Here is an 18799-nt window from a genome sequence, read left to right on the forward strand (position 1 = left end):
ATCACAGTAGATTTTGACTCCCACAAATAATTAATGCCACTCTCCACACCCAAAGAACTGGCTAAAATGAGATTGTAAAGCAAATCTTGAAAACACTAAATAGCACAATAGGCTTCTTTTCACTTTTGCGGTGTAAGCTTTTTCAACCCAAGGACAAAAATTGGACGAGCACCTAGATGGAAAAATGTCAGTTAAATGAATCTACATTTATGAAAACATAATGAAGAGGACTTTGCAAATTCATGGGTCCACATTATTTCTGAGTCAGACTCTGGCTACTATGTGGATTGACACTGACATGATTGCATCTAAAATTAATGGTTTTCCTGTATTCATTGGTAATGTGCTGTCATAAGACAAAGCATTTTAACTTTTGTTTTATTATGTGACACGATTAATGTAACATTCACCATTTAAAATCACTGGAAACATTATTAGATATACCAATTATATACAAAACAAATGGAAATTGAAAAATACATTTTCCATTCATTCATTATACATCACTCTACACTTTAGCAAAGGTAAGCAACAGCCAGATAGAGTTGAAGATTAAGCTTATAATTGTGATGTATAGTTTCTAATTTTAATATCAAGGTCTGTGGAGAGAAGATAGAGAACAAATTAAAATTATAAAAAGAATATTAAACATGTAGTTCTGGCAGGATACAAATTGGTTTCACAGAACATTTTAGTAGAGAGGTTAATGAGAACTTGTTGGACTAGTTTCATCTGTGAAATTAATAGCCTTCATATATTTCTTTTACTCTTCATTTATTCTCCTGTAGCACAAGTACTGCACATTTGATAAGTGGGCACATTAGATAAATAGCTATTTTTCTCAGATACATAGTCCACACGTACTTTGTGATCAAACATAGCTGGACATACTACTCATTATTTTCATGTTTTAATGTGGTATATGAAATCAAACGAATAAATGAAGAAATCTATTTTTCTTTTCTAACTTGGAAAAAATGAAGCTAGAAAATAATTATGGTTTTTCTATGTGTAAAACTAACAATCACTTTTTGAAATATTACCCCATGTTTTTCTAAGTTTTATTTTGGATGGTGATGTACATAGAACAGATTCATTCAGTACTATAAATTACTATTTCATATTTCATTTTCACACTTAATTTGTCTTTGAGCAAAACAGCTAAAGCTCAACTTGGCCAAGTCCTCAGAGTGACTCCTAGATTGCTTCAACAGCTCTCTTCGCATGCCTGCTGCAAATACATGCACTACTAACCCTTTATTCTGAGACCAGAACTATGAAGGCTCTTACATGCAGTTCTCAAAAGGAGAAAATGAATTAAGACTGGCAGGAAAAGAAAACATAATCATAATGATTAAAAAGAAAAAAGGCACTTTCAAGAGTTTACCATGAACTATACAACTAATTTGCATGGAATTCTCATCTAATCCTTAAAAAAACATGTACTGTTATGAAACTCATTTTATAAATTGGGAAATGTATAATGGAGAGTTTGGCTTCAGCCCAAAGAGAAGTCTGCCCTTTGTCCCTAGTTACTAAGAAGTAGCCTCGAAGCTCTTGGAATTTCCCAAGTGATTGGCATGTTCTGGTTGTTTACGGTGGGCCTCCGAAACCACACCTGATAGTTTATGCTAATGAGATGATTCAGGATGGGAGCAAGCCATTCAAGATAGACCAACCATGTGACTCGACGGTTGGGGCTTCGGGCCAAATGACACCAGTTCAACTTTCTGGGAGAGAGGAGCTGGAGACTGAATTCAACCACATGGTCAATGATTCAGTCAACCATGACTACATAATGAAACTCTAATAAAAACTGAACAGTGAGCTCTGGTGGGCTTTGGGGTTTGGCAATACTCTGTGAACCTCCTTGAAGACAGGGAAGCTTCGTATTTGGAATCTTCCCAGATTTTACCCTGTGTCTCTTATTTTTGGCTGATTTTGGTTTGTATCCTTTAGCTTTAATAACATTGTAAGAGTAAGTATATTTAACAGTAAGCATGTAAGCAATAAGTATATCAACTTTTCTGAGTTCTGTGACTTCCAGCACTAAAGGTAGTATGAGAAGCCCCAAATTTGTAACCAGGTGCTCTGAAATGAGAGTGGCCCTGGGGACCCTGAACCTCACAGCTGACATACAAATTAAGGGCAGTTTTGTGGGGACCGTCCCCTCTGACTCTGCAGTTTGTCCATCTCATTGCACATCTGAGGAGTGTGCCCTTAACTAACTAACCCAGCTAACTCTGGGTATGATATAAAGTCTCAGAGAGTTCAGTTGATTTTCTCAAAATCTTAGGGTAAATATATGGGGAATTTAATATCTGGATCCCAGTAGCATAGTATAGTATAGTATATCTGATTCCAAGATCTATTGAATTTATTTTATACTGCTTCATAAAGCTATTGAGTGGAAAGGTATGATCTTAGTTTGGGTTCCCCCAGAAGAACTTGGGGCAAGGACAAGAACAAAAGTAGTGGTTTGGGGAGGTACTAGACACACAGTAGAATGATGGAGAACTGAATCAGGAAATGCAGACTGTGTAAATCAAGCAGGCTTCCATTCTAGCTGACCAGCACTATTCCCACCGGCACACTGGGAGTAATGGTACAAAGCATGGGCCACCTGGGGGCCAGATAGCGGTGACATTAGCAATCCTAGACAGTTCCTTGTTGAGGATGGAGTTCTGAGAAAATGGGGCATGTTAAATTCCTGGCACATCAAGACTGCATAGTGAGCAGACAGAGCAGTTTTTAAGGGTTTTGGAGAAAGTTATTCAACAAGTACATGCAGGTATTAGCAGCTGGTGATCCATGGGGGAGGGAGGACATGCTGCAGTAGCAAGGAGTGAGAGACCTAGGCACACACGGACAGCTATAAAATATGTAATAGCAAATACAATAGCACTGCCATGGAAAGTGAAATATAAGAAACATGAACTACACCAGACTCAACAAGCCACAAGTCACCACCTCAAGAGTAAGAGAGATGAGGTCTATGGTTCGTCACTGCAGTTGGAACATTGAGCTACATCAGACAGGAGAAGTCCACAGTAATAACAAAGTTATCTCCTTTTCAGTCATTTCTCCCTTTGGGAATGAGGGACTTAGTTATTCCCGCAGCAGACTGGAGCAGTTTGAAGGTGTCAGCCTTTTCCACAGCCCTTCTGTTGAAGGTATTTAACTGTCTTATCATGGCTCTTACCTCCTTCAGGGATGTCCTGAATGCAATGACTGATCAGTTCTTGAATTTGCTGAAGACCCTTCCTAGCCCAGCTCCACTTGACATCAACTATGGCCGTTTGGGCTGCATTTCAGCTCAACTCCCAGCTCTGCCTATTCCTGCTTCTTGCTCTTCCACAAGTGTCAATTTCAAGAGCACTTCTCAAAAAATATCTTGTACATGGACCTTCATCTTGGTCTGTTTCCCACAAAACTTAGCTTAAAACAATCAGAGTACCTTAAAGTTTCCTCTGATACTAAGTTGTGATGATGCCATTGCCTAAACATGGACAAATAAAGCCACATTATTCCTGTAAATATCATAACTTTTCCAATCCCAAAGTAATATTATGTAGTATGGTATTTCTGTATAAGCCAAATAACTCCTTTCTACACTTTTTTTAAAAAAGATTTTATTTAATCATTTGACAGAGATCAAACAAGTACTCAGAGAGAGATCAGAGATCTCTCTGATCAGAGATCTCAAACAGTGATCACAATTAGGCAGAGAGGCAGGAGGAGAGAGAGGGGGAAGCAGGCTCCCTGCTGAGCAGAAAGCCTGATGCAGGGCTTGATCCCAGGACCCTGAGCAGAAAGCAGAGGCTTAACCCACTGAGCCACCCAGGTGACTCTCCTTTTTACTCTTTTAAAAGAAATCTTAGGGAAGTTAATAAGCCAAGGTCCTGTGGTGAACAGCCAAAGCTTATGTCCGATGTACAGTTACTTAATGGTTGTCTTGCAACTGTCTTGCAAACTAAATACATTTTTAATTATGTCAGTTGTAAGTTTAAATTCATTTTTGAGGGATTAAAAAACACGACTTACTCTCAACATCTGAAAATATAATTATGGTCTAAATAGAAATGACTTAATTTTAGCAAATGAATGAGACAGTGTTTCACCATTTAGGAAATTCTGTTTCAAAAGTCACATCAGTATCTTTACCTATGCCTTTCATACCTTTTGATATACAGTTTTAAAGAAGCTATCTAGCTACTTTCCTTTGGCCAATCAATTTTACCTCCAGTCACAAAAGGTAATTATTATAAAAATTGCGATCACAAATTAAACATTGAGTGCATCTTTGTTGTGAAAATATTTAAAACAGGTGTTCAGATCTTGTGTGAAGGACCAGAAAGCCTCAAGGTCAGAGGATCTCATCTGGGAGCATGTTTGCAGGGGCTTTTTGTATAAATGGGTGCATGCTTTTGTTGCTGCTTCAGTGACTGAGAAACTCAAGTGGCACTTACATAGCCCTGGCCAGGAATACTAAACAGGCGGAAAAATGTGGAATAGACTCATTTACACATTGACCTGCTTCAAGTGTAAATAGCTGCACCGTGAAAAGTTGTCCACAACTGTCAGTTTATAAATGCAAATACAGAACCACAACCAATTGGTTAAGTCACTTTTTGTTCTCTAATCCTAAATAATAATTACCTACTCTGCTATCTTTTCAAAATGTGTAAAGGCTCTTTGCGAGTGTTATTTATGTAAAAATATGTGTGTTGTTTTAAAAGTATTTCCTGGCTCATAAATTGAGTAAGATGAAGATTTTTAAACAAAAATGTATTGGTTATTTATTCAGTTTTTAAGAAGTCTTTAAAACTGAATTTCAGTACTCTTTAAATCTGGTAAGAATTGAATGAATCTTATTTAGTTTTGTGGTTGTAACAGAGACTTAATTTTGAGTATTTCTAGAATAGTGTTATAGGTATGATTGAAAATTGATATTTATAAAAATTATTAGCCCTTCTTAGGCAAATTAATTTTAGTTTGTGTTTGTAATGTTAATTCTTTATGCATTTAGAAAATTCATTTTACTTATCCTGGAATCTGTATTTTCCTCATGGTTAATTCAAATGATGGAACTTAGAGATGTATGGAAATACTATAGGACACCATTTTGCTATTCTATTAGACCACATAGAGACCCCCCAAACCCTATAAAAATGGAAATATGACCAAAACACTGAGGAAAGGTAGGTTCTCTGGGACTGAACAAGATATTCAGAACCATAAATTAATATCACTTCATCTGTGTTACCTAACAGCTGGAAAAGTCAAGAAACTAATGTTATATTGTCCTGATCTGAATAAAAATCAAAGTTAATTGGATCACATCATTCTGTTCCACTGCTTAGAAATAGAGTTCCAAGTAGGTAAAAATGCACTTTATTTTTATTAGAGAAAAGATGGTTTTATCTCTCATTTCACTTCAGTCAGTTCCTAAGGATTGGAAATGTTAAGTTCACTGAGTTTCAGCATGCTCTTAATTAGGCTTCCAAAGCTAATGGTGAGAATAAGTCACGGAATTGGCCCACTAAGCAATATTTTTCAATTCACCAACTGACCTTAACTTTAATACATAGAATAGGAGGCTTTGCCATTTGCACCAAATTAAAGTGAACAAATTATCTATATTTTGTTTGATCTCATCCCATCAAGAAATTGCTACTTCTCCTTGGGGCATAGCTGGGTTAGAGTAACAGTGGTTCGCCAGGTTTCAGTGCTTTTTAAAAAATAACTAATTAATTAATTAATTTTTAATTTAATTTAATTTTTTTCAGTGTTCCAAGGTTCATTGTTTATGAACCACACCCAGTGCTCCATGCAATACATGCCCTCCTTAATACCCACCACCTGGCTCAGCCAACCCCCCACTCTCTTTCCCTCCAAACCCCTCAGTTTGTTTCTCAGAGTCCACAGTCTCTCATGGTTCATCTCCCCCTCCAATCTTCCCCAACTCACTTCTCCTCTCCAGCTCCCAATGTCCTCTGTGTTATTCCTTATGCTCCACAAGTAAGTGAAACCATATGATAATTGACTCTCTGTGTTTGACTTATTTCACTCAGCATAATCTCTTCCAGTCCCATCCAGGTCGATATAAAAGTTGGGTATTCATCCTTTCTGATGGAGACATAATACTCTATTGTATATATGGACCATATCTTCTTTATTCATTCATCCGTTGAAGGGCATCTTGGCTCTTTCCACAGTTTGGCAGCTGTAGCCATTGCTGCTATGAACATTGGGGTACAGATGGCCCTTCTTTTCACTGCATCTGTATCTTTAGGGTACATACCCTCTAGTGCAATTGCATATATGGACCCACAACTTTATGGTCAACTAATCTTCGACAAAGCAGGAAAAAATATACAGTGAAAAAAAGACAGTCTCTTCAATAAATGGTTTTGGGAAAATTGGACAGCTGTGTGTAGAAGAATGAAACTCAACCATTCTCTTTCACCATCACAAAGATAAACTCGAAATGGATAAAAGACCTCAATGTGAGGCAGGAATCTATCAAAATCCTACAGGACAACATAGGCAGTAACTTCTTCAACATTGGCTACAGCAACTTCTTTCAAGATATGTCTCCAAAGGCAAAGGAAACAAAAGCGAAGATGAACTTTTGGGACTTCATCAAAATCAAAAGCTTCTGCACAGCAAAGGAAACAATCAACAAAACAAAGAGGCAACCCACAGAATGGGAGAAGATATTTGTAAATGACACTATAGACAAAGGGCTGATATTCTAGATCTATAAAGAACTCCTCAAACTCAACACAGACAAAAGAGATAATCACGTCAAAAAATGGGCAGAAGACATGAACAGACACTTCTCCAAAGAAGATATACAAATGGCAAACAGACACATGAAAAAATATTCATCATCATTAGCTATCAGGGAGATTCAAGTTAAAACCACATTGAGATACCACCTTACACCAGTTAGAATAGCCAAAATCAACAAGATAGTAAACAAGTGTTGGAGAGGATGAGGAGAAAGGGGAGCCCTCTTACACTGTTGGTGGGAATGCAAGTTGATTCAGCCACTTTGGAAAACAGTGTGTAGATTCCTTAAGAAATTAAAAATAGAGCTATCCTATGAACCCTGCAATTGTAGTACTGGGTATTTACTGCAAAGATACAGGTTTGTTTGTATTGCAAAGTATTACAGGACCAGATGGCTTGATGGTGAAGTCTATCAAAATTTAAAGAAGAATTAAGGCCATTCCTTTACAAACTCTTCCCCAAAACTGAGAAGGAGAGAGAAATTCCTTACTCATTTTATGATGCCAGCATATCATCATAGCCAGCAAAAGACACTATGAGAAAATATAGGCCAATATCTCTTATGAACATTGATATAAAAAAATCTTCAGGAAAATACCAGAAAACAAATTTAGCAGCATATGAAAAAGATTACATACCATGACTAAGAAAGACTTATTCTTAGAATTTAAAGATGCATCTAAAGATATGAAAATCAATCAATGTAATAAGCCACACTAATAAAATGGAGAAAAACCACATGATCATCTCAACTGATGCAGAAAGAACATTTACAAAACTTGTGATAAAAATACTCAACAAACTAGGGGTAGGAGTAGAAAGAAACTACCCTAGCATAATAAAACCCATATATGAAAAACCCACAAGTTGATACCCTATTCAATGGTGAAAGATGGGGGAAAACTTTCCTGTAAGTTCAGGGGCAATACAAGAATGTTCACCTTCACCACTTCTATTTAACACAGAACTGGGAGTCCCAGCCAGGGCAAATAGGCAAGGTAAGGGAATTAAAGAAACCCAAATTGAAAAGAAAGAAATAAAATGGTATCTGTTCACAGGAGACACGGTCTTATATGTAGAAAACTCTAAACACCACACAAACACGCACAATATCAGAACTGATAAAGGAAGTCAACACACAAAAATCGGTTGCATTTTTGTACACTAACAATGAACAATTTAAAAAGCATGCTAAGAAAATAATTCTAATTTTTGCAACATCATCAGAAAGAATAAAATACTTAGGAAAAATTTAAATAAGGAAGGCAAAGACTTATTCACTGAAAACAACAAAACATTGCTGTGAGAAATTAAAGAAAACATATAAGTGGAAAAACATTCTATGTTTATGGGTTGAAAGAATTCATATTAATTAATTGATTAATTAATCATATTTATTTATTTATTTATTTTTACTTAAATTCAACCTGCCAACATATAGTAACATTATTAGTTTCAGATATAAAGATTGGTAACTCATCATTTGCATATAAAATCTAGAGCTCATCTCATCACAAGCCCTCCTTAATGCCTGTTACCCAGTTACCCCATCCTCCCACCCCCATCCCTTCCAGCCACCCTCAGTTTGTTTCTTATGTTTAAGAGGTTCTCATGGTTTGTCTCCCTCTCTGATTACTTACCATTCAGTTTTCCCTCCTTTCCCCTATGACCCTCTACACTGTTTCTTAAATTCCACATATGTGAAATCATATGATAACTGTCTTTCTCTGACTGACTTATTTCAGTCAGCATAATACCCTCCAGTTCTATCCATGTCAGTGTAAATGAAAGTATTCATCCTTTCTGATGGCTGAGAAGTATTCTTGTGTGTGTGTGTGTGTTATTGTGTGTATATATACCACATCTTTATCCATTCATCTATCAATAAACATCTGGGATCTTTCTAAAGTTTGACTATTGAGGACACTGCTGCTATAAACATTGGGGTGCATGCGTCCCTTTGGGTCACTACATCTATATCTTTGGGGTAAATATTTAGTAGTGTGATTGCTAGGTCATAGGGTAAATCTATATTTAACTTCTTGTGGAACCTCCATACTGTTTTCCAGAGTGGCTGTACCAGCTTGCATTCCCACCAACAGTGTAAAAGTGTTCCCCTTTCTCCACATCCTCACCAACATTTGTTATTTCCTGACTTGTTAATTTTAGCCATTCTGGCTGGTGTGTGGTGATCTCATTGTGGTTTTGATTTATATTGTATAAATTATATTATATTGTAACTGATGATGGTGTATTTTGGTGGGCTGTGGAGTTTGGTAAGTTCTTTAATCCTTTGTCCAATATGCCATTTGCAGGTTATCTTCTTCCATTCCATGGGTTGACTTTTAGTTTTGGTGACTGTTTCCTTTGCTGTGCAGAAAATTTTATCTTGATGAAGTCCCAATAGTTCATTTTTGTCTTTGTTTACCTTGCCTTTGGAGATGTATCTAGCAAGAGGTTGCTCCAGCCAAGGTTGAAGAGGTTGCTGCCTGAGTTCTCCTCTAGGATTTTGATGGATTCCTGTCTCACATTTAGAGTTTATCTTTGGGTATGGTGTTACAAAATGATCCAGTTTCATTCTTCTACATATGGCTGTCTAATTTTCCCAGCACAAGGCTTCATATTTTTAAATTGTTAAAGATATCTATTAATTCAATGTACTCCTTATTAAAACCCCAATGGAGTGTTTTGTTTTGTTTTTGTTTTTGTTTTTTTTTTTTTTGCAGAAATAAAAAAAAAACACCTTAAAATTCATTTAGAAATCTCCCAGGAATTTGAATAGTCAAAATAATCTTGATAAAGTAGAACAAATTTAGAAGTCACGTATTTCCCAATTTCAAAGCTTCCTGTAAAACTATAGTCATCAAAACAGTGATGCTAGCATAAAGATAGAGGAATGAAACTTTCTGTTAAAAGAAAGCTCAGAAATAAACCCTTGCCTATTTGCTCAAATAATTAAAACAAGGTTGTCAAGATCATTCAATGGGAAAGAGAGACTTTCAGCAAATAGTACCAAAAACCTGGATATCCATGTGAAAAAGAATTAAGTTGGGCTCTGATCTTACACCACACACAAAAATTAACTCAAAATTGATCAAAGACCTATACTCTAAAATTTTAGTAAAAAAGATAGCAGAAAATCTTCACACCATTGGATTTGGGGTGATAATTTCTCGTATATGACATCAGAAGCACTGGCAAGGGGTGCTTGGGTGACTCAGTTGAGCATCTGACTCTTGATTTCAGCCCAGGTCATGATCTCAGAGTCCTGGGACAGCTGAGTGGGACTCAGCACTCAGCAGAGAATCTGCTTGAGATTCTTTTTCTCCCGGTCCCTCTGCCTCTCCATCCCCACATGCACTCCTCCTTCTCTCTCCCTCTCTCTCAAAAAAAAAAAAAAAAAAATTAAAAAAAAATTTTTTTAAAGTACAGGTAATAAAAGAAAAAAAAACAAGATAAATTGAACTTTATTTAAAGGGAAAACTGTTGTGAACAGAAATATACAATTAATGGAGTGAAAAGGCAACCCACAAAATGGGAAAAAATATTTGTAAATCACATATCCAACAAAAGGTTAACATCCAGCATGCACTAACAAATTCCTACAGACTGACAGTAACAAAACAACCTGATGAAAAAATGGACAAAATGATTGAATATATGTTTCTCCCGAGAAGACATACAAATAAACAATAAGCACACCGACACTAATCATTACAGAAATGAAAGTTAAACCATAATGAGTTACCACTGCACAGCCATCAGAATAGCTATTAAAACAAAACCGGGTCAGCTGGCTGGCTCAGTCAGTACGACATTCCACTCTTGATCTCCTGGTTGAGAGGTCAGGCACCATGCTGGGGGTAGAAATTATTTTGGAAAAAAACAAAACATAAAACAAACAAAAAAACCGAAAACAGAGACGCCTTAGTGGTTCAGTCATTTAAGTGTCTGCTGAGCTGATAAACATGGAATTTGTTAAAAATGGCCCAACCTATATGCTCTCTGGCATGAAAATCATATGTATTCCTAATATGTAGTGCTACACAGTAAATTAATGAAGATATAGCGAGAGTTCTGACATCAGCCTCTCCTCTAGGGAGCTAGCATTGACACTTAACCACACTTACTTTCTTTCTTTCTTATTTATTTATTTATACATTTTTGGTCATGTATTTGTTTATTTATGCATTGAGAGAGAGCATGGGGAAGGGGAGAGGGAAAGAGAGAATTTTAAGTAGGCTTCATGCCCAGCCCTGGTGCAGGGTTCCATCTCATGCCCCTGAGATCATGACCTGACTTGAAACCATGAATCAGATACTTCACTGACTGAGCCACGCAGGCCACCCTTAACCACTGTTTCTAAGGGATCCATGTATATCTTCCTCCATGTACCTCATGTCTCATTTCAACCAAATCATCTTTTGTTTCAAGACTTTTTTATCATAGGATTTGTTATGTGATAATGCAACCTTATTCAAGGTCAATTCTTTAATATTTATTAAAGAGTCTATTTCTTGACTACTGAGGACCATTTGCACTGCTCTCTTTTGCCTATTGAATACTAACTATGCTTATGAGATACCAGAGCATTCTCTCTCCGTATCCTGCACAGCCTTCTCTGTATGTATGCCACTTTTGTGGCTGTATTTTCTCTGCATGATATGAGCACTCTGTCTATTATGTGGCAATGACAAAAGGAGCTGAAAACATGTGGAGCCCTTTATGCTTGAGGTTCCAACAGAAAATAATTTTTTCCTTTTCAGAAGATGAAAGATGTATTATACAACTCCAGAAATTATTACATGCTTTCTCTACTCAATGAAAAATACATTACAGGGGATGCATGGGTGGCTCAGTCTGTTAAGCGGCTGCCTTTGGCTCAGGTCATGATCTTAGGGTCTCTTTCAGTTTACACTGTTGTCTGGTGCCCAGAGGGCTCCAAACTTTGTGGGTTTCCTTGGTATTTGCACATAAATGAAGCCTAGTTGCAGATTTGACTACTGTTTTCAGATTAACTCACTGAATTTTCCACACAAAGTGGAGACCCCTGAATTTGAGGATTATTACCTTTTCGTGATTTTTTTTTCCCCTTGAGTCTTAGAACTGTTAGAAATATATTTGCCTTCCCCATTCCTTCCACATAATTGCTGACAACCAAACAGATCATTTTGCTTTTGGTGACTTGGCCCCACCCAACTGCATGCTGGAGTTCTTGGGACATGCTTTGTTATTCATTTTTTCCAGATGTAGACTGTCTGTGGGATTTATTTATTTGCTTGTTCATCCTCTTGCTCATTTTTCTCTTCCTCTTTTTTTCTCTCCTATTTTTGTGGGAGCATTAGGGGATCCTCAAAAACTGTGAACCTGCCACCATCTTCCCTTGATTTATTTGTTTAATGATCTCTTTGACTGATTCAATAGTGAGGATGCAAGTCAAGAAGGGCAACTGGGATACCAGTTATACAGCTATTGCCATGGTCCAGGTGAGAGGTGATGGTGGCTTGGAGACATTGAAAATCTGGCAAGAGAAAGTCCCTTTTGAGAGTCAGCTTTTGAGTTGAAACCAGAAGGGTGAGAACAGACACAGGAAGAGCAGGGAATGGAGGCTTCCGGATAGATTCTGATACAGGTGGATGGTGGGAAACTGAACCATGAGCAGTGGGGAAAACAGTTCAGGGAAAGACTAGAAAAGTAGAAAACATACATGTCACGTCTGTTCTTATTAACTCTGAGGGTTTGAGACACACTCAGAAGCTATTTCAGATCACAGCCTGTGGTCTACACAAGTAAGACAATAACAACAGGAACAGAATGAAAGAATGGCCAAATAGAAATACAAGAATCTCGCTGCTGTACCAGAGAGAAAAGAACAATATAACTTGACTTGGGCTTTGGCATAAATCTTTTTGGGAAGAAAATAGCATATATGCATTGAAGAATGAATATGATTCTGGCAGATGGGGAGAAAGGCTAAGGGAGCTTTCCATACTTTTTAGACTGAGAATAACTAGTTTCAATGAAAAGTTTGCTAGTCTATTAAACTATACTCAATAAATAAATAATCTCACACTCTACATAAATATATACCCTCTCCCCCAAAAAGTTGAGTTTAAATACATTCAATTCATCCCCAAGAATTCTATATTCGTGGATGACATTTGATCATCTCAGGAAAACTCTGAAGACAACAGTCACATTTGTGGTTTATTTTGAGAATTTAATCAGCCACAAAGTGTAAGGGAAATTGGTCGAGTCTTCAAAGAGGTAGATATACCATATTTGCTTTTGAGGCCCTTTATATATTGGTCATCACAGTTAATTGGTAAAGATATTAACCTCTTTTTATTGGCATATAGTATAATAAAATTTACGGTCAATAAGAATAGTATCTACAACTAATACCTGTTAAATGCCTTATATACATCATGGCACACTTCATTCTAACCCCTTCAAATAGGTAATATTATTATCTCCAATTTACAGATGAGTCCACTGGGGTTTGATGAAATTCAAGCTACATTCAAAGACATTTATTTGTGAAACTGCTGAGCTGGAGTCACACCAGTATTGGCTGCACCAGAGGCCAAGTCTTTGGCATAATATTCTACTGATAAAGTCATTGTTTTACTGACTCTTAAGAGACTTCTGCTTTTGAATTCTGTGCACTGCCAGTATTTTTAATGAGATATTTAAAGACTTTTTCTACTTCTTTTCATGGGATGAATTTCATTTTCTGGACATTCCAAATAGAGTTGAAATTCCCTTTTCCCTACCTCCGAACATAAACAGAGCATATTAACACCAACAGAGTTGTGATTTCAAGGACTAATTTAATCTATTTGTGAGTGCTTTCTTTTTTAGTACAGATTATCCCGTTATGCCAGTACGTTTCAGCTCTGTTGTGTGGTTGTTTAAAAGCTAGTTGCATGCCATTTTAATAGAAGCCATTGTATAATGTTGTTTGTTTCATTACTTTCAGATTAGTTGATCAACAACCTGCAACACAACATTCAATTTTGTTCCCTGTGAAAATGTTCAGGCTAATAGGTTTCATACGTTGTAGTTCAATTTATCTGCCTGTTAGACGAGGTCATTAAGTAGAAGAAACCAGCTTTTAGAAATAATGAGTTTTTCATTTACTGGTACAGGCATTTTCTTTAAAAAGTCATCATTAATCACATAGTTAAACCACTAATTAAAAATGTTTTACTTTGATTTGCTTTATTTTCCTGATCTACATTAAATACCAGTCTGTCATGTGGATGGCTTGCAAAGATCAAAGACCTCTGTGCTCCCACTTGTCATTAAAAAATTAATAATAGCTTTGCTTTGCACTTTTTTGTCACATATGCTAATGTGTGTGTGTGCGTGTGTGCATGTGTGAGAGATTCTACTCAAGCCAATGGGTGAGCTATTTTCCACAGAGAAGTCACCTTTCAAAATATATATCAACTATAGAAGCCATCTAAATAAACAAAATGTATCAAATGTAAATATTTACCATGTAGTTACTAAAATTTCATTTTTATTTCTGTTGGTGTTCTTTGTTGGTTTGAGTTTAAAAAAAAGTTTATTTCCAAATATTCTGTTATATATAGGTTGCATTTGAGAAGAACCAATATGTTCTAGTTCTTTTTTAGTGAATTGGGCATCACTAGAAGATAAGAAGGAGGACGTTTTGGTAGAAATAACAACAGAACAGAAGCTAAGAGACTTTTGTTTGTTTGTTTGTTTGTTTGTTTTCCTTCCCAGTCAGCCACTAACTTGCTCTGCACTGCAGATCACTGAAACTCTCTGGGCCTGAGCTTTCCACTACTGCAAAATGATACAGTTCATGATTTTATGTTTTCTTCTAGATTGAATGTACCATGATGTTAACTACTGTTTTGTTTTTACACTTTTCTCTTTTGTCCTGGCCTAAGAGCCATGGCCCAGAAGCTCAACTAGTATTAATATTTATTAAGCAGTGTAAAAATTGTATATACCTGTTCATCTGAAAGTTCAATTCATATGATTGAATGATGATACTGTCCATGTTCTTAATTTAAAATTACATATGACATGTGGCGCCTGGGTGACTCAGTGGTTTAAAGCCTCTTCCTTTAGCTCAGGTCATGATCTCAGGGTCCTGGCATCGAGCCAGGCATCGCATCGGGCTGTCTGCTCAGCAGGTAGCCTGCTTCCTCCCCTCACTCTCTCTGCCTGCCTCTCTGCCTAATTGTGATCTGTCGGTCAAATAAATAAATAAAATCTTTAAAAAAATTATATATGATATATTTCAAATTCCTTGGGAATTTATTCAATATATTTTCTCTAAGTTTACTTTTTTAGTGTTTCAACCAAAACTTTTTAAAGTTAACTTTTTGATTTTGAGATACAGATTCACACACAATTATAAGAAGTAACACAGAGAGATCTCATGTACTATTTACCCAGTTTCCCCCAGTGGCAGCACTTTGTAAAACAATAGCACATTATCACAACCAGGAGACTGAAAGGGATGCAGTCTACATACATCACCACAGGGATTCCAGGAGTTGTCCCTCTATCCTGCATCTGCTTCCTTCCTGCTATCCTTGCCCTCATCCTTAACCCCTAGAAACTACCAGTCTCTGCTCTGTTTCTTTAATTTTGTCGTTTTGAGAATATTGTATAAAGGTCGTCACATAATACATCATCTTTTGGGTTTGGCTTTGTTCACACAACACATTTCTCTGAAGATTCATCAAAGCTGACATGTAACAATAGCCCTCCCCCTTTTTATTGCTGACTAGTATTCCATGGTAGGAACATACTCTGATTTCTTTTTTTTAAGATTTTATTTATTTATTTGACAGACAGAGATCACAAGTAGGCAGAGAGAGTTGGCGGGGGTGGGGGAGAGCAGGTTCCCTGCTGAGCAGAGAGCCCGATTAGGGGCTCGATGCCAGGACTCTGAGATCATGACCTGAGCAGAAGGCAGAGGCTTTAACTCACTGAGTCACCCAGGTGTCCCTTTGTTTTGTTTTTAACCATTTGCCCATCAGATGACATCTGAGCTGTATCCAGTTTGGAGATGTTATGAATAAAGTTGTTTCGGAAAATTTGTTTCTGTATAAATGTATCTTCATTTCTCTGGGATAAATGTCCAAGAGTGTAATCGCTGGGTTGTTTGGGGGGTGCACATAAAAATAGTCATTTCTGTGAACCATAAGGTCACACCCCAATGCTAAAAATTATATAGGAAAAAGCTTTTGCAAGTTGAATTTTCACAAATTAAATCACATTTTCAATACCATAGCAGGACTCTATATTTTGAAAAATGAAGAATGAATAAAAATACACTAGTGATAACTGTTCCCCAGTTATTAGCTCTGTTCTGTAGCTCCCTAAATGCTAGGTTCAGTATGAATATTGGCTTTTGAATTGATGGTCTCAAATTAATTTTTATAGCAATTACTCATTTCACAAGCATAGTAGTTGGAGTGAACTCTCATTCTGTCACTCTCTTTTCCATTCTGAAAATTGGTTATTATCCTGTCCTCAAGTGTTGTATGACCATAATACTGTATGGAAATGGGTTTAGATGGTTAAGTTTTACTCTGTTTAAATTAAAACAAATTTTCTCTTTCTTCTTCTTCTCAGCATTGTGTATTCAAAAGGCAAGAGACTATTTCAATACTGAAGCACTTAGGAATACAATGAAGAAGAAAGGATAGAAAGGTCTTGGGTGGTTAAGTTATATTTTCTGATTCTTTGGCAAAATTTCTCCTCTAGGTCACAGACCTAATAGAATTCTTTATTAGAACAGATACTTGACTTTCAGTTTTTGTTGTTGTTCTTGTTCTAATGTTATCATTTGTGACATGTAGGTTTGATAACAGACTCTATTGTCCTGGTTCATTTAATTAAATGGCTTCTGTGTTTTTTAAACTCTCTAAATTGGAATAGAACTTTGAGTGTGTGTTGCTCAGTTCTTTTTCCCTTGAATAAGCAGAAATATATTACATAATAACTATATAAATTTATTCCAAGTCTAACTGAAACACTATTTAAAATGATATATATTTTAATGCTTTAAGATAAATTTGATTTATTTATGGCTTACCATACACCTTTTGAAAAGGACAAATAAATTTATCTACTGTAAGTTCTATTATAACCTATGAAATCACTATAATTAAGTCTAAAATTCCCTAAAGAAAAGTATATGGAATTAGTACCTGAATGAGAATTCCACTGCACAAAATGGTCACAGCATGTCATTCATAAGATTTATAGTTGACTTTGGGGTATGAATGTGGCACTCTTTCTGTCTGCTTGCAAAACTACAATAAAAATTTCTGATCAAGGACAATATCATTCTACTATAATGACCATCTTCTCCATCATGTTGTTTAATCCAATGGGATTGACATTAACAGACAGTAGAAACAAAATTATTATTTATATGGCAATCTAAAGAGAACATTGTTGTTATTTTGAGGATACTTAGGGTTTTTTTTTAAGATTTTATTTATTTATTTGACAGAGATCACAAGTAGGCAGAGAGGCAGGCAGAGAGAGAGGAGGAAGCAGGCTCCCTGCTGAGCAGAGAGCCCAATGCGGGACTCAATTCCAGGGCCCTGGGATCATGACCTGAGCTGAAGTCAGAAGCTTTAACTCACTGAGCCACCCAGCTGCTCCCAGGGTTTTGAACTTAATGACTATTAATCATGAGACAGGTGAGAAATAAAAATCACATTCTGATCATCAAATACTGTTAGCTTTCCTTTTCTGAGTAGGTTCCTAGGGGTATGTGTATGGGGGAAACTCAAGGGAAAAAAAGTTTTTTAATCAGAAGCTAAGGGCATTACCTCCAAATCTTCATCTTGTTTTCTTATTGCAGGCTAGTGAGTGGAGTCATGTGTTCAATGTGAAGGACATTTTAGCTCAAGACTTACATGAAGGTATGAAGTTGTGACGTCAGGTATGAAGTTGACCTGAACTTCACTGCTCCTTCTCCCCAGATCTGTCCCAAAGGGCCCCCTAAAGGGAAGCCCTCCCCTGGACTCTGTACTACCAAACCAGTTGCACTGATGTGAAGAAGAGAATGAGGAAAAACACACAAAAGAAAAAGTAGAGAAAGATCCAAAAGAAGAAAGCAACTGACCTCAATGAGTTCTATTTGTTGTTTTCTTTCTTCTCCTATGGACTCTTTTCCCTTGTTGGAAGATTTGTGGGTCCTCATGGATTCCATACTTTCTTTGATGATAGACCATGTCCTTCTTGAGAGTCCTCTGGAATGGATGACAGAGTGATGCTTTAAACTCCCATAGGCAGCAAGCCATGTAACAAAGGAAACCACAGATCATCTCATTCAACATTTTAAATTTTTAAATGACACTTTAGATTTGGAGAGATTTACCTGTTTTTCCAAGTGCACAATGCTTTTTAAATTTTAATTCACCATGCATGTCAGTTCTAATATTATTTTTCCAAAATTTTCTTACTCATTGACTAATGGAAGCTAAGTTCTTACAAGGAACTACATGGTACAAGGTCATTAAAGTTCTGTCTTAAGTTCCTCAGAGAAAATGTAGAATTTCAGTCTTATATAAAGAGGAGAGGAAACAGGATGACCTATAGAGTTCTGTTCTATCTAAAGTTATACTATTCTACCATTCAAACAACAAACTGCCAAATTTCAAATGCTGCTTATATCCCCTCAGTAAGTCTCCAGGTCCACTTTTTGGCCCTGGGCAATAACCAAATCATCCCTCATTCCTTTTTCATAGGTTCTTTGGGATTCAAACCATACTTTTTTCAAAATGTTCATCCTCTACTCTATTTTTATGAGGCTCTTTCCTTTCAAGACTAGCAGTAAAAGAGAAAACAGTCTCTACAAACAAAAACAAACACAATATATTTTACTGTAATTATCACGATACAAAGTATGGAGTAAAACAAATAAAAATTGTAATTCAAGACACGTTACAGAGAGTTTATAATGTCAGTAGAGTCCTCAAAGTCACAAACC

Source organism: Neovison vison, chromosome 11 (assembly GCF_020171115.1).
Source record: "Neovison vison isolate M4711 chromosome 11, ASM_NN_V1, whole genome shotgun sequence".
In the NCBI taxonomy this organism is placed as follows: Eukaryota; Metazoa; Chordata; class Mammalia; order Carnivora; family Mustelidae; genus Neogale; species Neogale vison.